The sequence below is a fragment of the Phascolarctos cinereus genome, unplaced genomic scaffold (genome assembly GCF_003287225.1).
Source record: "Phascolarctos cinereus isolate Bilbo 61053 unplaced genomic scaffold, phaCin_HiC Scaffold_2;HRSCAF=192, whole genome shotgun sequence".
In the NCBI taxonomy this organism is placed as follows: Eukaryota; Metazoa; Chordata; class Mammalia; order Diprotodontia; family Phascolarctidae; genus Phascolarctos; species Phascolarctos cinereus.
The window spans coordinates 376,353,279-376,374,350 of NW_027555625.1; the positions used below are offsets into that span (position 1 = coordinate 376,353,279).

At 38.2% G+C, this 21,072-nt stretch overlaps 1 pseudogene; it reads left to right on the top strand.

Moving 5' to 3' along the window:
• Positions 1-2,581: 2,581 nt before the first annotated feature.
• The window catches only part of LOC110220819 (eukaryotic translation initiation factor 3 subunit M-like), a 51,429-nt pseudogene continuing 32,938 nt past the window's right edge, over positions 2,582-21,072 (top strand).

A 21,072-nucleotide genomic window follows, 5' to 3' on the forward strand; every position in this document is an offset into this window, starting at 1 on the left:
TAGGAAAGTTATCAATAGCACTCACTCTATTAGTCATTCTTGTTTCACTGTTTTCAGAGAATGTGGGGTGTGTGTATGCGTGTGTGTGTGTGTGTGTGTGTGTGTGTGTGTGTGTGTGTGTGTGGTATTTGGGTGGTTCTTTGAATATGGTTGGTGTGTCTGTCAAAAGATGTAGCAATAAAAAAGACAAAAAGAAAAAAAAGGCTCCCTTACTAGGGTTGGAGTAGATGACCTCATAGTCTTTTCCAGTTCTAAATCTATATTAATATAATGCCGTGTAACTAATAAACAACCATCTCCAGTGGAAGAGGAAACGGGAGGGCTTATTTCCCTTCCCTGCCTCCCTTCTAACACTGGTGCTGCAAGAGCTGTTTGGATGCTATTCAGGCAGGCTTGGAGCAGTTCAGAGGTTTTCATACCTTGTAAAGAAGTCATTCTTCAATTTCAGATATATTTGAATCTCTTATCAATGTGGAAAATCAAAATTTTAAATGAGTTTTGGATGCTTGTGTTTTGAGGCAGTCAGTCGATAAACATTTCTAAGCACCTACTACGTGTCGGTCATTGTGGTAAGCGGAGTCAACTTTAAGTTGATAATTGCTATCACATCATGCTTTTCTGTTTTCATTTCTAATGTATTGGTAATATTTTTTTGGTAGGGAGGGTCTGGTCCTCTGATTTCCTTGTGTACAGAACATGTGATGTAGAAACTCCCTCCATCAATAAAGATCGCACCTGAGTCTGCAAACAATTGCCTCAGAGAATTGCCTGGAGTGGAGAGATGTTAAATGACTTGTCCAGGGTCATAGAGCCAGTATCTGCCAGAGTTGAACTTACTCAAGTTTCCTGATTCCAGTGCCTTCTCTTTATTCACTATGCCATGCTGTCTCTCTGTTAATATTAATTCATGTTAATATTTGATGGTATTATGGCTATTTTCTATTATTTTGATTTAATAATTCAAATATGATTTTTAAACAACTTTTGCTCTTTTGGTGACTCATTTTTCACTTGGGCCTTGATTATAGGATGTTGGATTTGAAGCACAAATATTGAATCCAGTGAAATGGTTGAACATGTTCTGAATCTGTAGTAATTCAAAGTTATAATTATGGAAAATATGGCAGTTGGTTACAGTCCAATGGAAGCATACAGTATGGTTTAAATAATGTGACCACTTCAGGGGATTCGTTATTCACAATAATTGGAAGAAGAGAAGTGAAGGATCCAGGTGGAGGTGTAATCTAGTCAAATCCTCTCATTTCATAGATAAGGACACTGAAGGCCACGAAGGTAAGGTGATTTGCCCAAGGTCACATAGGTAGGAACTGGCAGAGCCAGCATTAGAATCCAGGACCTAGGACTCCACATCCAGAACTCTTTCTACTACAGCAGGATGCCTGCTTTGAGTTTATTCTTCTGTGGGAGTGCTTTTTCTCTTTCTTCCATGCTCCCAACTGTACTTCAACTGCTACCTGACTCATTTTCCCCCCTACCCAGTAGCATCATCTATATTATTGGTCCTTCCAGAAGGTAATTTTAAGGAAGCAAGTGCTGTAGACAGTAGGCTTAATAAGTGTGGTTGTATTAAATTATATTGAATTGAATTGAACACTATGGATAGGGGTAGTTGAGAAAACCCAGCATTTGGAGTTGGAAGAGCTAGATTAGAACCCTGGCCATGTTCCTTATTATCTGTGTGAGCCTGGACTCACATCTTCATTTTTCTAGGCTTTAGTTCGCTAATACGTAAAATGAGGGGCTTACAGACATACACATATTAATAACAATTTTTTTCATAGTAGCCAACAAATGGAAACCAAAGGGTTCCCATTTCCTGGGTAAGAGATGAACAAATCATGGTATATGAATGTAATGGAATATTGTCATGCAATAAGAAATGATGAAATGGACAATTTCAGAGGAAATTAGGAAAAGCTGTAAGAACTGATGCAGAGATAAGAGAACAGAACTAGAACAATTTACACAGTGGTGATATTATGGAGAAAAACAGCTTTGAAAGATTTTATGTCTCTGATTAATGCAATAATAAACCACGAATACAAGACCAAAGATGAATCCCGCCACCCTGCCAGAGGGGTGATAACTTAAAATCCAGATTGAAATGTGCATATTTGGATGTGGCCAATGAGGGAATTTGTTTTGATGAACTATACATACTTGATGTGAATGTTTTTTTTTAAGTTCAGTGAGGGCAGGGGACAGAGGAAGAGATAATAAATGCTTATAAAGTACATAAATAAATAAAAATTTAAAAATTAAAGTAAAAATGAGGAGGTTGCATAAGATCAGGGACTCTTAACCTGGGATCCAGGAACTTTTTTTTCAAATATTTTGCTAACCACATTGGTTTTCTCTGAACTCTTATGCCTTTTATTTTATCTTTTCAAAAGTATTATTCTGAGAAGGGGTCCATTGGTTTTTCCATCTTGCCAAAGGGTTCAATGATATGTGCAAAAGGGTTAATAAACCTCCCTTATCTTGAAAATCCCTTTCAGCTCAATGTCTTGTAATAGCACCATTTCCAATCTCTTCCATGAAAAGTAGCATAAAAGATATCATGAAGGATGCATTTACCTGGAAAATGAGATGGCCTCTAGCAGGAACAGATAACAGTATGAATACTAGATTTATACCCTTAAAATATGGTAAGAACCAGAGCAAAGATTCCAGCAAGTTGAATGAATCTTCTATGGTGGATATACGGAAAGATATGGAGAAGAATCAAGGAGAAACCCTCAACAGCACTGGAGGTAAACCCATTCACCAGTCAAACACTCATTTGTTGAATTGTTTTAGTCACGTCCAACTCTTCATGACTCCATTTGGGGTTTTCTCGGCAAAGATATTGAAGATGTTCGCGATTTCCTTCTCCTGCTCAATTTACAAATGAGGAAACTGAGGCAAACAAGGTTTAGTGACTTGCAGCTAGTAAGAATCTAAAGGATCACAGTTAAGAGGAACCTTGGTGGCTGTTTATCCAACTCCTTCTTTTGCAGATGATGAAACTGAAGCCTAGAGATATGAGGCAACTTGCCACCCAAGGTCACGTAGTTGGTGAGGAGCAGAATCAGTATTTGAACTTTGGACCTCTGACTTCTAATCCAATGCAAATTCCACTGTGCCAACAAAATAAATCAACAATTTGTATGATCAAATAATAGAACATAGATAATGCACACACGCACACCCCTCACATAATCTGTAGCCACCCTTCTATGTTAATTATATGCATCTAAAACCTGTATGGGAGCACAATCAATCCTTATGAGTCTCTATTTTTTTTCCCCTTTGAATCTCTGCTAGCCAGAGTTAGAAACATACACGACTCCATAGTGATGCTAAGGACATCGTTTAAATAGAAATGCAAGACAAGCAATAATAAAATTAAAATTGAGAGTAAACACTCTCAATACTCTTTTCTTCAAAATGTCTCCCAAACTCCGAGGATGAGAAGTGGAGAGTCTAGCTTGCCACTAGCCTGCTATGCTAAATTAGATCAGTCCTCAGTCTAGGGATAATTGAAAGGCTAGTTAGTGACTTCTCAGTTCCTCATAGGGTCTTTGAGGCTGCTGGATCTTGACGCCTGGGACTTCATCTGCACTTGGAGCTCGACCAGAGTCTTTACAATTCTTCATCCGTGGCTTTCTGGCATGGAAGGGGGAAAGCATCAAAGGGTAGCCAAAGCACTGTCCATCAAATTCCAGCACCACCTGATCAAAGGAGTGGAGACTGCCTTATCAAATGTCTGGAAGTTTAGTGTTGGCATGAGCAAGGTTCAGTGTCTGCTAGCCCTGGTAGGAGGAAGTTCAGGTGAAGGAGAACCACAGCTAGGTCATCATTTTTTGTTCCTTCCCTATCTCTATCTCTTTTCTTTACCTATATCCAAGCTCAGAACTCCTGGATCAAACCTCACTGTCTTTCAGGTCCTGCTATACCTGCCCTCAGCTAACAGAGGATGGAGCAGTATTATCATGTGCTGTGCTCTGCACAGGTTTGTGGGGGATGACATCTGTCTCGTACAACTTGCATTGTGGGTATTCCTTATTCCACTGTATAAACTCACATCTACAAAATCATGATATGTGTAAGGGTATGTGTTTACATATATACATACATAGCAAACTGGTCTTGAAGAGATGAGAACCTGGGTTTAAGGTCCGCCTCTGACATACACCATCTACGTGACCTTGGGCAAATCAATAGTGCACCAGGCAACTCCCTAAGACTATAAATTGTAAAGAAGAGACCAAGTTTCACTGGAGTTTTCCAGTGAGCTTTCCATGCCAATGAATCACAGGTTCAATGCCTATCTGTATTCCTAACCATATACTTATTAGAGAGCTGGAATTACCAAGATACATTCTCCACAAATGCAGAGTACAAAGGTATTTGTAAAAGTAAGAGTTGCTACAGTAAAAACAATAGGCACTTAACAATATTCTGTTAATATCTCTCAGAATTAAGGGAGGCTAGAACTGAAATTATGATTGAACTTGCACTCAAAGCCTTTCCGGCTTGGTAGAAACTTCCAGAGATTAGCTTTGTAGGCCTATTCTTCAACATCCCAAGGCCACATCTCTGGCTTAGTGAGGCATCAGAAGGACACTTCAGTAGAGTATATATATATACATACATACATACATACATACATATATATATATGTATATATATATGCATATATATATACACACACACACACACACACACATATATATACACATATACATATATACATATATTCACACATGCATATATATATATAGATATAGATATGAAACAGACATATGCATATGTAATATATTTATACATAGATACCATAATGTCACATGTATACCATATATCTTAGGGAAGCTAGGTAGCACAGTGAATAAAGTGCCAGGCTTAGAGGCAGAAAGATGATTCATTCTGAGTTCAAATCCAGCCTTAGACACTTATTAGCTGTGTGACCCTGGGCAAGTCACGAAACCCTGTTTGCCTCAATTTCCTCATTTGTAAAATGAGCTGGAGAAGGAAATGGCAAACCACTCTAGCATCTTTGCCCCAAAAAGCCCCAAATGGGGTCAAAAGAATCAGCCATGATTGAAAAACAACTGAGCAATAACACCTTGTATGTTATAGCTATTATATCTATTATATACATATATTTCACATATAGTAGATGCTGTTTTACATATCTATATAAATGTTATATATATAAATATCACATTTATACATATATATTCTCTATCAAAGTGCCCCTCTGAAACGTGTACATGCATACACACATGTATATGTGTGCACAAAGCAGATATACATATGTACATGCATGTGTGTGCATACATATATGTATGTATTTACATGTATATATATATATATATATGCATTTACATGTATATATGTTTGCATGTAGATAGTAAGCATTTGTTTGTTTGTTTTTTTACTTTTATTTTTTGGCTGGGCAATGGAGTTCAGTGACTTGCCCAGGAGTTAAGTGACACAGCTAGAAAGCATTATGTGTTTGAGGCTGGATTTGAACTCAGGTCCTCCTGAATCCAGGGCCAGTGCTCTATCCACTGTGGCACCTAGGTGCCCCCATCAGTAAGCATTTGTTAAGTGCCTTGTATATGTCAGGCACTATGCTAAGCACTATGGATATAAAGAAAGTCAAAAGACAGTTCCTGCTCTCAAGGAGCTTATAGTTTAATAGACAGATAATTAAAAAGGTAGGTGGGCTCAGTGGATAGTGTTGGACCTGGAGTCAGGAAGACTTGAGTTCAAATCCTTTCTCAGATACTATGTGTCTCTAGGAAAGTCACTTAGATGTCTCAGCCTCAGTTTCCTTATCAGTAAAGGGGGGGTGGATAATAATAGCACCCATTTCACAGGATTGTTGTGGGAATCAAATGAGATAAAGGTAAAGTACCTTGTAAACCTTAAAGTGCTATACAAATTCCAGATATTATTATCCTTTTTATTATTATCATATACCATAGACATGCTAAAACTCAAACCTTGACATTTTGTCAATTTTTTTTTTCTTACAAAAGACAAAAAAAATCCAAGCAGGGACCCAAATTACTCTGATTAGCTGGATATGTAGTTCTAATTAAGCTGCCAGATCTAATTTTTGCACTGTCCCTTTGTGGAGACATTTCAGTTCACTGCAATTTCTGTTTGGTCCTTCTAAGGGGTTCTTTTCATCTTGCACCTTTTCTTCTTCATACAATTTCCATACATTGGCTCCATGCCCTAGTGCTATAGATTTCCCAAGGTGGATTGTTCTTTTTCCAATTCCTACCTCACCCAACACTGACTCACCTTCCTTCAAGGATTTCGTGTTCATTTCCAGGGACTGGCAGCAGAAACAGAAATGAAATATCAGACTTATGTATAATTATTCTCATTCTTTCCAAGCACTTCAGGTATTGATTTAGGATCTCTTCTTCAAAGTGAAAGTTGACAGAGCAAGAAGAGAAAGTTTTGGCTCCTTCATTCTTCTTCCACTCTTCTCTGGGCATTTGGTTGGATGTAAGAGCTCACAGAAATCTCCCTATTCATTTTTGGTTGTTGTTGGAGGATTTTCTTCTGGGACATTATTACCACTTCTATTTTCCATCTTTTTGAATGACTCCTTGGATCATGCTGCCTGACTACCTGTCACTCTCCCAAATCACCTGAAATTAGAGTTTTCACTCCTTTCTTGACAAAATTCTTTAATGGAGAGAAGAAAAATGAGGATTTCCTTCTAAATCACCACAATTTGCCAAGTAGAAAAAATATTCTCCTTTTTCTGATGCTAGAGTGTAACCATACAGCTCCAATTTAGGCACAGGGAATGTTTGGAACTCTTCTTTCTCTTGCTCAGATCCTTAAACAGCTTTGGTGAAATTTCTCAGCTTCTTTGTACACTGCAGATTTGCCTTTCTACAGAGTAAGAATATTGACTTTCCATCTTGCCAGGTTTGCAAATCTTATGGTGTCCAATTCTCCCAATAGATGCAGGAGACAAGGAAGCAAAGTATATTCTCTGAAAGAAAAAGAAAAACCTCCCTTCCTAGATAATTTCCTTAAAACAGGCTTGCAAATAACAGAACTGTAGAATTTTTGAGATGAGAGGGGCCTTAGAGCTTTAGTGAATCATTTTTGCAATCTCTATTAATAACAGAGACCTGAATTTATTTATGCTTCTGAGGTAACTGGGCCTTCCCTCCCCCTAACTCCTGTTCTATGCCTTACTTGCCTAATCTGTAAAATGGTTATAAATATTTCTGTCTCAGTGGAATTATTCTGAGAAGGAACAAGATCTGGTCTACCAGATACACTGCGGTCTCCTACAAAATACTATAAGCATACAAAATGTGACTAAATAGGACATAATGATTCTGAACTTACCTTTTAACATCTCAGAAGGTGTTAGCAACACAAATTTCCTGTGTATGGTGAGGAAAAGAACTCCCAGTCCTCCCATCCTGAATCATCCAGGGAATCAACAGAATTAAAGTTGGGAAGTCACCAATACAATATACCAAAGTTGGCAGTCACCAATACATTTACCACCCAGGTCAGGTTTGCCCCAGAGAATGCTCTCTCTGTTAATTTCTGACATGCCCTGGATGGAGAGAAGAAAAAAAAAGTCTCTTGCCCCACAGAGATTTTTACAGAGTAGCTGGAGGGGGTTTGTTTTACAGGTTGTTGGTAATAAGGCTGGGAAAGACCATAATCTCTGAAGAATCAGAACTGTAGGTGATCCAGAGGATAATAGAGAGATGCATGGTGGGTATAAACGTAGGCTGCTCAATGATACCAATGATACCTTCCATGTGAGAAGTGATGAAAGATCTATGATCTGAAAAATGTAAGGCTAGAAAAAGAGCTGGTTCAGCCACATGGAAAGAGTAGAGGATAACAAGTAGATAACTTAAGTGCTATAGCGGAACTCAAAGAATAACTCAGGGGAAGACACAAAACAAATTGGGTTGATCCCTTTTGGGAGGACATGAACAAGAACGACACAAAACTAGAAGGTGTGGATGGTTATGTCATTGGAGGGCGTGACTACATCAGTGAGATCACATGCTGAAGTAAGCTAGAGGGATGTAAGGAATCTTATTCAGGTATGCTATCTGGTAACTCCTTACTAGTGGTTGAGTGGCTGCAATGCTGGATGTGGAGTCAAAAAGACCTGTGTTCAAATCCCACCCTTGACACTTATAACTGTGTAAACCTGAACAAGTAACTTAATATCTGTCTACCTTTATTTTGTCAGCTTTAAGATGGGGATTATAATAGCATCTACCTCCTAGGGCTGGTGTGAGGATAAAATCAGATGACATTTATAAAGTGCATCACTAATTTTAAAATGCTGTACAAATACTGGTTATCATCATTAACAATACTGAGTCATGCTGTTTTTAAAAAGCCATTCAACTAGATCAATTATTAGATGAAATGAAGTTATATAGCCCAGTGATGCTTATGAATTATTGGAGGTGATGGTAGAAGGGTGGCAGTGGTGGAAAATATTTTTCTTTCCCTTTTTCTTTGCTGTTTGGTAGGAGGGAAGTATAATGCACTTTCCTCTATGACTTTCTGGTGCATATGGGGGAAAGTTGGGCTTATAATTTCTTCCTGCTTGCCTTCAGACCATCATATCCAATCTATGAAGACCTTTTCAAGTTGTTTGCCTTTGTAGGTGAGGCAGATTGCTATGTGGGATAGAGAATGGGACTTGGACAGAGGAAGACCTGAGTTTGAATCCTGCTTCAGACACTTGCTAGTTGTGTGACTCTGGGCAAGTCACTTTGTGCCTTTGGGCCTCAGTTTCCTCATCTCTAAGATGGAGATAATGGTAGCACCTCCCTCACTGTTGCTGTGAGGATAAAGCATAAAGCTTTCTGTGAAACTAAAAGCACTATAGAAATGGTAGCTCTTATTGCTTGGATAGTAAATAGTTGTCTGAATTTGATGATGCTTTGGCATTTTTAGTCTGACTTGGTATCCCTCCTTTCAGTAGAATTTTCCACCTGGAGATAGACATTTGCACATAATAACCCTTCTACCAATGCATCATAGGATTATAGGTTTAGGGCTGGAATGGACCTCCGAGGTTATCCCTTTCATTTTATAGATGATGAAACTGAGGCACAGATAGATTTAGTGACTTGTAGATAATATATGGCAGAGTTGAGTTTCCAATCCAGAGCTTCTGCCCCCAAATGAAAATCTTTTCCCACCGTACTAGGCTGCTTGAACATTAGATTTAGAGCAGGTAAGGACCTTAGAGAGACCAACAAGCATAGTTGTATTTCTACAGCAGGGAGGCACATGTATCCATCTAAGTGACATTCAATTATAGCAGTTATTCTGATAGCTCAACCCTATAAAACACTTTTGCTTCATTTATTTGGCAATTTTAGGCAAAAATGACTTAGGAGTCTGAAATTCCTTTATAATTGCCACAGTCTTCACCTTCCTTTACACATATAGATGAAGTCTGAGTGTTCTTGAAGCTATTCCTGGAGAGAGGCTAAGTTGGTCTGTCAGTTATTCTGCTGGGGCTCTGGGCCTTTGCCAGTCATCTTTTGTCTTGCCACTGGACTTTGATGGCTCTGGAGGAGAGAGTGAGGCTGATGACTTTGCACGGCTCTGCCTCACTTGAATCCAATTCATGTGCAAGTCAAGACATCATCTTTGTGACGTCATTGGTACTCTTCAAGAACAAAGGGTGAACAACAGTCCCATTCTAGAGATTGGTTGGTGGGAAGCAGAGGCATGTGTGACCAATGGAAATGACAAAAACCACATCCCACAGTGCTCTTGGTCTGTACACATCTATTTTTAACAAACTTTATTATTAGGGCAGTAGGGCACCCAGTCACTTGGAGAATGTCTCAAAATGACCTGGCATTGAAAGTACTGTGCCCTGAGCTGCCAATACTCAGTGCTCTGATTTGGCAACCAAAGTGAGTCTTCATGGAAAGTTAAGAACAACCCTTGATACTCATTTTGGTGCGGCTAGGGTGTACTCACAGCAGGCAGGATTTCTGAACTCTAGCAACTTTTCCAAGAAAACCTTGCTAATTGAAGATGATTTGGTCAATAGTCATATGTATTTGCTCATCATTGATCTGTACTGATAAACAGTAAAACAACTTTTCTCTGTTTAGTGGGAGGGATGCTTTCTTATTATGTAATGACTACAACAAAGAGGTCTAGAGGATGTTACAAGATCTTAGAGGCTCAAAGTCAATCGACAATTTGAAATGTTTACACAATACCAAAAAAGATGGCTGGAAAAAGGAAGACATTTAGTTAACTGGCTGGTTGTCTTCTCAACATGATATCAATGTTTTGTGTGTGTGTGTGTGTGTGTGTGTGTGTGTGTGTGTGTGTGTGTGTTGAGGGGGGGTAAAGGCAGGACTGAGCTTAGTGTTTTGACATGTAAGAGCAACTTGAACTCAAAGGAATTGATTATTACCAATCAGCTCCCCTTTGTTTATAGGAAGACAAGATTACTGTTTGTCCTGGCTTTGGGTGGCAAGGGAGGGGTAAAGGAAGACTGGTTGACTATAGGGATCTTCTGAGTTCAGAAAGCCTCCACCACAGAGGGCAGGCAGACCTCATGTGGCTTTGGTTATCACATCTCCCTCTGCCAGGAAGGATGTGGGCGGTGTTGCACTGACCTACACTGAGAACACTGACTCAAAGAGGACCCTTCGTTACATCTGATAAGGCAGAGGATGAGTTGAAAATGCCAGGGTAGCAGCATGTGTTCTCTCCCAGGATGTTGGAAGGAAGCTTTCTTTCGACTCTTTAAAAGCCTATATGATTGGGGAGTCAGGTTGTGAGAGGCAGTGCTGAACTACTGAGTCACTAATTCATCTTTTTCCATTAATTGTCATATCTATCTATTTATCTACCTATATTTTTGAAGTGTGTTGTTTGTGAACAATAAGCTTGTCAGGATAAAGGATTGGTAAGAATTATTATTTATTTTAAGGTTTTGGCACATTTATCTTTATGACTGTATCAGGTCCAAACCGATTCATGGTTTCACTAGTGACTTTGAGAGTTCACCAAATGAACATGTTTCTCCCTTCCTTGACAAAATCCCTTAATGAAGAGAAGGAAAGTGAGAGTCTCTTTTAAAAAGGATTAACTAGGAGATGATCTTTCTTAGAGCTCATGAAGCTTATTCATCCAGAACTGAAAGGGATTTAGAAATCGTTTAGATGGTAAATCTCTTCAGATGATTTCTTAGTGTGTGTGTGTGTGTGTGTGTGTGTGTGTGTGTGTGTAAGTGTGATGGACCCCTTTGACAGTCTGGTGAAGTCTATGAATCCCTTCTTGGAATAATGTTTTTAGATGCATAAAATAAAATTGACTTGGGAAGTTAAGGGGGTGTCAACTGACACTCCCGTAGACATCTTAAACTTATCATGTCCAAAACAGAACTCATCTTTTTTTTTTTCTAAACCTTCCACTTCCAAATTTTCTTATTATTATAAAAATACATACAGAGGAAATCAATTATATAGAAATACATTTTTTTTTAAACTCACCAAGTTCGTGGACTCTAGGTTAAGAATTTCTCATCTGGATCCTGAGATTCTGAGAAGTTTAGAGGTCACACAGGTACCAAATCACAGAGCAAAAATTTGAACCTCGGTTCTTTGATTCCAAATCCAGGGAACATGCAAACCCAGGTTCAGATCCTGGACTTCAGTTCTTATGTGTAAAATGGAAGGAGGGGAGGACCAAATGATCTCTGAGATTCCTTAGAGCTCCTAATCTATGATCAGGTGGTTATTTCCACTCTGACTTACTGCTTTAATCAATCCTTATGTTAGGCCATCATAACAAGGCCTGTTAACTTTGTTCATTTCTCAAGTACTTGTACTAATAGTGGAATCACAGAATAATGAGAAATAAAATACTTTTAATTTGTGTGTGAACAATCTGGTCCAGGCAACCAAATGACCAAATATTCCTCAAACTAATTTGAATTGAATTGAAAGTCCTGCATAGTCTCCTGCTCTCTCAGAGAGAATTCCAAAACAGAACAACCAGCTGGCTTTATCTACTCAGCCAAGTGACTGTCCACGTTAGTGAAGAAAAAAAATGCTGCTTATTTGGTGTTATGTAGATTCCCCTGGGGCCTTCCCCCACTTCTGCTATGTTGACACAGTGAAAAACACCAAAACAAGTCAGGCAAATTTAAAAAGCTGCTTCAGAACTCCTCCTCATGGCCCCTTGTCCCTCCATCCTTCCCTTTTCTCCTTGTCCACAGAAATACAGAATCTTGGATCTAGAAAGCTGCTCAGAGATCATCTGATCCCACTTATACTTGAACCCCAAATTTCTCTAACATCCCCAACAAAGCAGCCCACTTAGGCTATAAGTTCTCCAGAGAAAGAGAAGCCTCAGCTTCCCAAGTCCTCCTACTCCACTTTAGGATAGCTCAAAAAGTAGGAAAAAGTTTAATATAAAATTTTAATCAACTTCTTTGCAGCTTCTACCTATTACTTCTCATTCTGCCCTCCTTGGCCAAGAAGAATAAGGAATCTGATCCTTCTTCCATATATGTCTATCTCTATCTAATACTTTATTCCATTACATACTACTTGGAAAATATACATCTATATGTACATATATGCACAAATTATATATAGAAACATGCATACATTCATACATGCACCTACATATGCATATGTGTATATATGTGTATATACACACAATATACATACACAAATACACATATACACATACATGTAATATATACATATCTACAAACATGCATATATGTATACACATTATGTGGTGGCAAGGGCAGGGTGTTTTGATTTGGGAAGTTAAGGGGATGGCTGTAGGGGAGTCAAATGACACTGTCTTGTAGATATCTTAAATTCAGCATGTCCAAAACAGAACTTATCCTTTTCCTTAAACACTCCCTGTCCAAACTTTCCTGTTACTATCAAAGGTACCACTATCCTCCTCGTCACCCATGCTCTCAACCTAAGTGTTATCCTGTGCTCCTTTACCCTCACTCACACCCTATATCTCATTGGTAGCCAAGGCTTGTTGTTTCTACATTTATTAACCTCTTTCCTATATGTTCCCCCCACCCTTTCCCTCCGACCCTGCTACCTCTCCAGTATAGACCCTCTCCAAAATGGTTGGATCAGTTCGCAATTCTACCAACAATGAATTAGTGCCTCAATTTTTCCTCATTTCCTCCAACATTTGTTGCTTTCCCCTTCAATCATTTAAACCAATCTGAAAGGTGTCAAATTATATCTCAAGGTTGTTTTTACTTATATTTCTTTAATCAATAATGATTTAGAGCATTTTTTCATATGACTAGAAATGGTTTGATTTCTTTATCAAAAAACTATCTGTTCATATCCTTTGACCATTTATTAATTGATGAATGACTCATATTCTTATAACTTCTACAAAGTTCTTTATATATTTGAGATATGAGATCTTTATCTGAGAAACTGTCTATAAATCTCTCCACCCTCCCTATCCCTGACTATCTGGTTTCCTTTTGATCTTGGCTACATTTGTTTTATTTGTACAAAAAACTTTTTAGTACAATATAATTTAAATTTCCACTTTATACCTCGTTCTGCTCTCTCTCTCTTGTCATTCATAATTTGTTCACCTAGCCATAAGTCGGAAAAGTAACATGTTCCATGTTCTTCAAATTTTCTCATAATATCTCTCTTTATATCTAGGTCATATATCCATTTTTATGTGATCTTGGTAAATGGTATAAGATAGCAGCCTATGCTCAATTTCTGCCATACTACTTTCTAGTTTTTCCAACAATTTTTTTTAACCAAATGATAAATTCGTATCCCCAAATCCTAAGTCTTTATATTTGTGAAATACAAGGTTACTATATTTATTTGTGGCTGTAAATTGTATATCTACCCTTTTCCATTGATCTACCTTTCTATTTCTTAGCCAGTACCAGATAAACTGATAATATATATAGTATATATGAATGTATATTATATATATGTAGGGGTGTGTGTGTGTGTGTGTGTGTGTGTATACACATATGTAACATAGTTTAAGATCTGGTACTGCTAATCTTCCTTTACATTTTTTTCACTAGTTCCTTTGATATTCTTGACTTTCTGTTCTTACTTTTACATATATGAGTAATATATACATTTGTAGGTACAGAGATTGAATCTGTGACTTCACTGGTATAGAGAACTCACTAGGGAGAAAACACCCTCTTCCACTGCAGGTTGGGACCTTCTCTGTAACTGAACTGTTTTAGAGAGTTACCTAGAGCACTGAAAGCCAAGTTACCCAGTAGGTGCATGTCCAGAGTGAGACTTAAGCTGATGTCTTCCACTCTCCAAAGCCATCCCCCTTTTTAGTATACCATGCTGCATATTTAAAAAAAAATCTCTGAAAATATATTTATTCTGGATTTAAGTGATTCAAGTTTTTACTGGAAAAAGTATTCTATCTTATTAGATTTAACTCACTGTCTGCTGATCTCTTTTGGGATCTTCTTCTCTTATCCAATGTGTTCAGTTTTTTTTTGCTATCTACAAATCTGATAAGCAGTTCATCTATGCCACTATTCAAATCACTGATAAAAATGTTGCCCAGAACAGAGTTAGTCAAATACCCAAGGGACTTCACTAGAGCTCTCCCTTTATGTTGATATCAACTGACTAATTAGTATTTTTTTTTTTGGCCTGAGTCCTTCCATCAGTTTTCATGTTCTGAAGATAGCTTCCTACCATGACCATAAGCTTACCTGAAAATTAGCATATCTTTATTAAAGGCTTGACTGAAATTCAAATACTCTGTGTTTATGGCTTCTCCTGATTCATCAGTCTAATAACCCTGTCAGAAAATAAAAGAAACTTGGTCTGGAATGATTTGATAAATTAACTATGTTGATACATGTTAATCACAACTCTTCTTTCTAAATATTTGCAAACTATTCTTTTAAAAATATATTCTAGAACTTGTCCAGGACTAATCAGTCAAGCTCCTTGTCCTACAGTCTGAAGACTTTACATTAAATTTGTTGTTGTTGTTGTTACATGAGTCTACTTCCAGTCTGTAAGAACCTCCTCCACTATCCAAAGTTTTTCAGTATTTTTTCTCCCCAGTTTTTTCCATGAACTCACTGAGGAAAGCTAGTTGCTTTATGAATAATTCTTTACTTATCTTAGACTTCAAATCCTTGTTTACTTTTTTTGTTCAATTTTTCCCTGCCCCAAATTAGTCTTCTTGGCAGAGAAAGAGTTGAGATAAGGATTGAACCTTTGATTTAATTGACAAAGAAAATTCCTGGATGAGGAAATTCCCTCTGGCAATGCAATTTGACAATTCAATGCCTTCTGTGCAATTTACAGTCTTAGGGAAAGTGTCCTAGAGCAAGGAATGGTTGAATCACTTTCCTAGGATCACATAGCTAGTATGTATCAAAGGAAGGACTTGAACCCTTTTCTTCCTGGTTCTAGGGCCTGCACTCTATCTTCTTTGCCATATCTGCTTCTCGGTAGAGGGTACACAAGCAAAATAAAAATTAAGCTGTTCTTTTTTTTTTTTTATCATCCCTTATCATTATAATGTTACTTCTACCCAAGTAGTGGTCTCTTATCCCTTCTTTGATCTTTATCTGGACCCCAGGTTAGCTTTTTTTTTTTAAAGTCCTTTTTGTTACCCCGAGTATCCTAAGCACTATTAGTTTCTTAAAGGGATAATGCATGAAATCCTAGCTGTGGCATTGTGTGAATTTAGAAAATTCACTTAACCTTTTTTGAGCTTCTGTTTCCTCATCTGTAAAATGAAGGTATTGGATGAAATGGCTTCCAAGGTTTCTTGTAGCTCTAAATCTATGATTCTACGATCATGTATCTATTATATTATAAGTTCTTTGAAGTCGACAAGGACTGTGATATTTTTTTTTTTATCTCCAGGGTTTAATACAATGTCTTGGGCAGAGTAAGTGACTGATAAATGTTTGTTGAATTAGTAAGTGGATTCATGAATGAAAATAATGGAATGCAAATGGAGTTAAGTTTAGGAAATAGTTTTCTCATTTTCTTTTCAATGCTTTGTGAGAAAACACTATTTAATGTGTTTATAATGGATTCCAGAAGTTTATTTTTGGAAATTATGCTTATTTGTCTCCATCTCAAGCGGAAATTATTTCTCTGTGTATTTCTTTGAGAATCCCCTCATTTGTTTCTAACAATTTTGCTTGTTCACCAAAAGAAATATTTAAAAATAAAAACTCAGTAATATTCCCACCTTCCCCAAAGATGGATGGAATTTCTCTAGTCTATCTATGTCTTTAATTTACCTTCAATATTTTTGTTTTATTTTTTAGAGGACCCTTCTGATGATGTCACTGAGAAATTTTAATTTCTCCATTAGGGTTAAAAAAAGTCTAGGTTTTCACATTACCAAGTGATGAAATGTAAAATATTCTCAGAGAGCAATGATTGTTCCAAGGATGAGGAGCAGTGACACACAGCACTACCCTTGAGGGAAATTTGTGAAAAGTTGTCCATGGTGTTAAAAAATAAAGGGTATATGAGTTGGCCATGAATCCTAGCTAAATCCTCTACTTCATGATGATTTATTTGTTTCAGTAGTTTAGAAGCCCAGGAAATTCCTTCCCTTCTACTATTAATTCCTTAGCTGTAACCTCTCAGCCACAGACTATGTTTTCTTTTCTGTTAAACATTTTCTGAAGGCTTGGACACTCATTGGCTAAATCCTTTTGGATGTGCTCTTTTTTCTCCACTAAGAAGAGCTTTCCCATAGAGGAAGAGCTCTCCCATCAGGAATTCCATAAATCAGACACTGGCATTTTCTAGTTGGTCAAAGGGTATAGGAAGAGACAAGACTGTGGAGAAAGTGTTAAGATTAGATGATCTCTTATCAAATAATAACTGTTTCGTGCAATTGATGAATATGATTCGTTGAGCTTATTGTTCAGTCCATTGTCGTAGCTATGCAAATGAATACAGGTCTACCTGTCCAGAAATTGAGGCATATCAGATGGTTTAACAAGAAATTTAGGTTTGGGCAAGTTAAGAATTTTAATAGAGATATGAAAATTTAATTTATAGTCCCACTAGAAGTCCTTGTCAGGCTGCTGCTGCTTGCTGTCTCCAGATAAGATGGGTCTAATATTAACATTGACAAATGTGGAACAGGTTTTTGGAAGGTTGTGAGCCAAGTAGACTCAATACAAAAAACTTGAAGATCATATTTTGGCAACTCAGCTTTTGATGAGAGTCCAAGAGCTTGTGGGTTAGATAATCGCTTTGCCCTTAATAGCAGTTCAGTGGGGTTTTACAAGAAAAGGGATTTTTTCCCTTTATGGTTCCTTACATATAGTCTCTCATTTGAGCTTCAGAGATATATGTAATTATTCCCATTTTACAGTTGGGAAATGAAGGCCCACAGCAGTTAAGAGCCTTGTGTGTGGATTTTGTAAGCCTTAAAGGTGCATAGAAATAATGCATCAGAATACCTGTTGATGTTTAACCTTTGATTCAAAGTTTACATTGGTTGGGAGCTTACTCCTACCGGAGGTAACCTGACCGTGAACCGTCTTGCTGTTAGGTTCAGGTGCTAAGGCTTTCCTTCAGAGGTTGTGGAAAGTTGAGTCCCAAAGATGGCGGAGTGAAAGCAGTGACTTGCTTGAGCTCTCCCCCACATCCCTCCAAATACCTATAAAAAATGGCTCTAAACAAATTCCAAAGCAGCAGAACCTACAAAAAGAGAGAGTGAAGCAAATTTCCAGCCCAAGACAGCTTGGATGGTTGATCAGAAAGGTCTATTGTGCCGGGTGGGAAGAGGAGCACAGTTTGGCATGGTCACGCAGGCCACAATGAACCTGGAGCAGGCCTCAGAGGGCTGAATCACTGGCAGCTGTGGCGGTTTCCAGACTCCTAAATCCACTCACGCCAAAGACAACTTAGAAGGTCAGTGGGAAAAGTCTGTTTCTGCGTTGCTGAGAGAGAAGCAGTGGTCTAAGCTCCATTCCCTGAGCACAGCCTGGGGCTAGAGCTGCTTCCGGAGCTTCTGGCCCACAGACTGAGGGGGAATCCAGCAGCTGATCAGAGGAGGATTGCAGGGATCTCTTTGCCTGTGCTAAGGCAGGAATCTCTTGCTTTGCCCGTGCTTGGATCTGGGTCACAGTTCTGGGCGGCGGTCCTGGGGTGAAGAGGAGTGCTGATGTTGTGGAGTTTGTAGTTGCTGTAAAGAGAAAACCCTCCTCACAGTTCCAGGACAGAAAGGAGTGCTTGTGGTCAAAAATAGACCAGAGCACAGGCCAGGAAAGGAGTGAACACCTCGCCCCTTATCATACCACCTTGGAAGAACTGAAAATTTACAGGTCCCTAGAAGTATCTCTGAAAACAGCTGTACAAACCCCCGAAGCTTGGGACAGTACATTCTCCACATTGGAAGCAGACTCTTACCTTAACAAAGAGTTTAAAACTCAAGTAATTGGCTGGGATCATGAGCAAGCAGAACAAAAAGAGTCAGACTATATTACTATATTTCTTTGGTGACAAAGAATATCAGAACATACAACCAGAAGAAGACAATAAAGTCAAAACTCCTACATCCAAAGCCTCCAAGAAAAATATGAATCAGTCCCAGGCCTTGGAAGAGCTCAAAAGGGATTCTGAGAAGCAAGGAAGACAAGTAGAGGAAAAACTGGGAAGAGATGAGAGTGATGAGAAGAAAATCATGAAAAACAAGTCAACAGCTTGCTAAAGGAGACCCAAAAAAATACTGAAGAAAATAACACCTTAAAAAATAGCCTAACCCAAATGGCAAAAGAGGTCCAAAAAGCCAATGAGGAGAAGAATGCCCTAAAAACAAAAATTGGCCAAATGAAAAAGGAAGTCCAAAAGATTACTGAAGAAAATACTTCCTTAAAAATTAGAATAGAGCAATTGGAAGCTAGTGACTTCATGAAAAGTCAAGACACTGTAAAACAAATCCAAAAGAATGGAAAATTAGAAAACCATGTGAAATATCTCACTGGAAAAACAACTGACCTGGAATATAGATCCAGGAGAGAGAATTTAAAAATTATTGGACTATCTGAAAGCCATGAAAAAAAAGAGCCTAGACATCATCTTTCAAGAAATTATCAAGGAAAACTGCCCTGATATTTAGAACCAGAGGGCAAAATAGAAATTGAAAGAATCCACGATCTTCCTGAAAGAGATCCCCAAAGGAAAACTCCTAGGAATATTGTAGCCAAATTCCAGAGTTCCCAGGTCAAGGAGAAAATATTACAAGCTGCCAGAAGAAACAATTCAAGTACTGTGGAAACACAATCAGGATAACACAAGATTTAGCAGCTTCTACATTAAAGGACGCAGGGCATGGAATATAATATTCTGGAGGGCAAAGGAGATAGGATTACAACCAAGAATCACCTACCCAGCAAAACTGAGTATAATCCTTCAGGGGAAAAAATGGTCATTCAGTGAAATAGAGGACTTTCAAGCATTCTTGATGAAAAGACCAGAGCTGAATAGAAAATTTGACTTTCAAATAAGACTCAAGTGGAACATGAAGAGGTAAACAGGAAAGAGAAATCATAAGAGACTTATTAAGATTGAACTGTTTACATTCCTGCATGGAAAGATGATATTTATAACTCATGAGACCTTTGTCAGTATTAGGGTAGTTGGAGGAAAAAATATATGTATGTATATGATAGATAGATAGATATAGATAGATAGATAGAGGGCACAGGGTGAGTTGAAGATTAAGGGTCATATTTGGAGAATAAAATTAAGGGATGAGAGAGGATTATATAGGAGAAGAAGGAAGGGAGAGGTAGAATGGGGTAAATTATCTCACACAAAAAAAAAGAAAAGAAAAGGCTCTTACAATGTAGGGGAACCGGGGAAGGTGAGAGGGAATGAGTGAATCTTATTCTCATAGGATTTGGCTTAAGGAGGGAATAACATACACATTCAATTGGGTATGGAAATCTGTCTTACCCTACAGGAAAATAGGGGGAGAAGGGGACAAGAGAGCAGGGGATGATAAGAGGAGGGCAGATTGGGAAAGGGTAATCAGAAGCAAATACTTCTGAGGAGGGACAGGGTCAAAAGAAAGAATAAAATAAATGGTGGGGGGGCAGGATAGGATTAAGGGAAATAGTGTTAGTTTTTCACAACATGTGTACTGTGGAAGTGTTTTGCATAACTGCACATGTATAACCTATATTGAGTTGCTTGCCTTTTCAATGAGGGTGGGTGGGGAGGGAGGAAGAGAGAAAATTTGGAACTCAAAGTTTTAAGAACACATGTTTAAAAAAATTGTTTTCACGTGCAACTGGGAAATGAGAAATATAGGAGATAGGATATAGAAGTCTATCCTGCTCTACAGGAAAATAGAAGGGGAAGGGGATAAGAGAAGGGGAGAGAGATAGAAGAGAGGACAGACTAGGGGAAGGGATATTCAGAATGCATGCCATCTTGGGGTGGGGGAGGGGTGAGACTGGGTGAAAATTTGGAACTCAAAATCTTGTGGAAGTAAATGTTGAAAACTAAAAATCAACAAATTTATATCAAAATCTAAAAAAAAAGAAAAGAAAGTTGAGTGCCAGAGGTTGCCTAGAGTGGTTGCCTGGAACTAACTGATTGGATTGAAGCTCCTGGACCCCCTTCCTTCCCACAAAAACAAGTCCCTTAGCCAGGAACCAAACCCATATTGGACAGCTGGATCCAAAATGGCTCTTATTAATTGAAATATAATCTTGTGCAGTGGAAAAAGTCCTTGTTTGGAGTTCCTGCTGTATTACTTGTCAGTTGTGTGATGCTGGGCATGCCATTTAAATGCTCTGAGCTCCAACTGGGGATAATAACACTGTCCTTACCTACTCATAAGGTATTGTGGAGATCAAATGAAGTAATCAACTTGAAAGCACTTTAAAAATGTAGACGTGCTGTGCTTATGGATATTAGCTTTATAATTATCATAGGTGATTTACTTTCTATCCCACAGTAGAGTTGGGACAACTTGGTACTCTAGTAC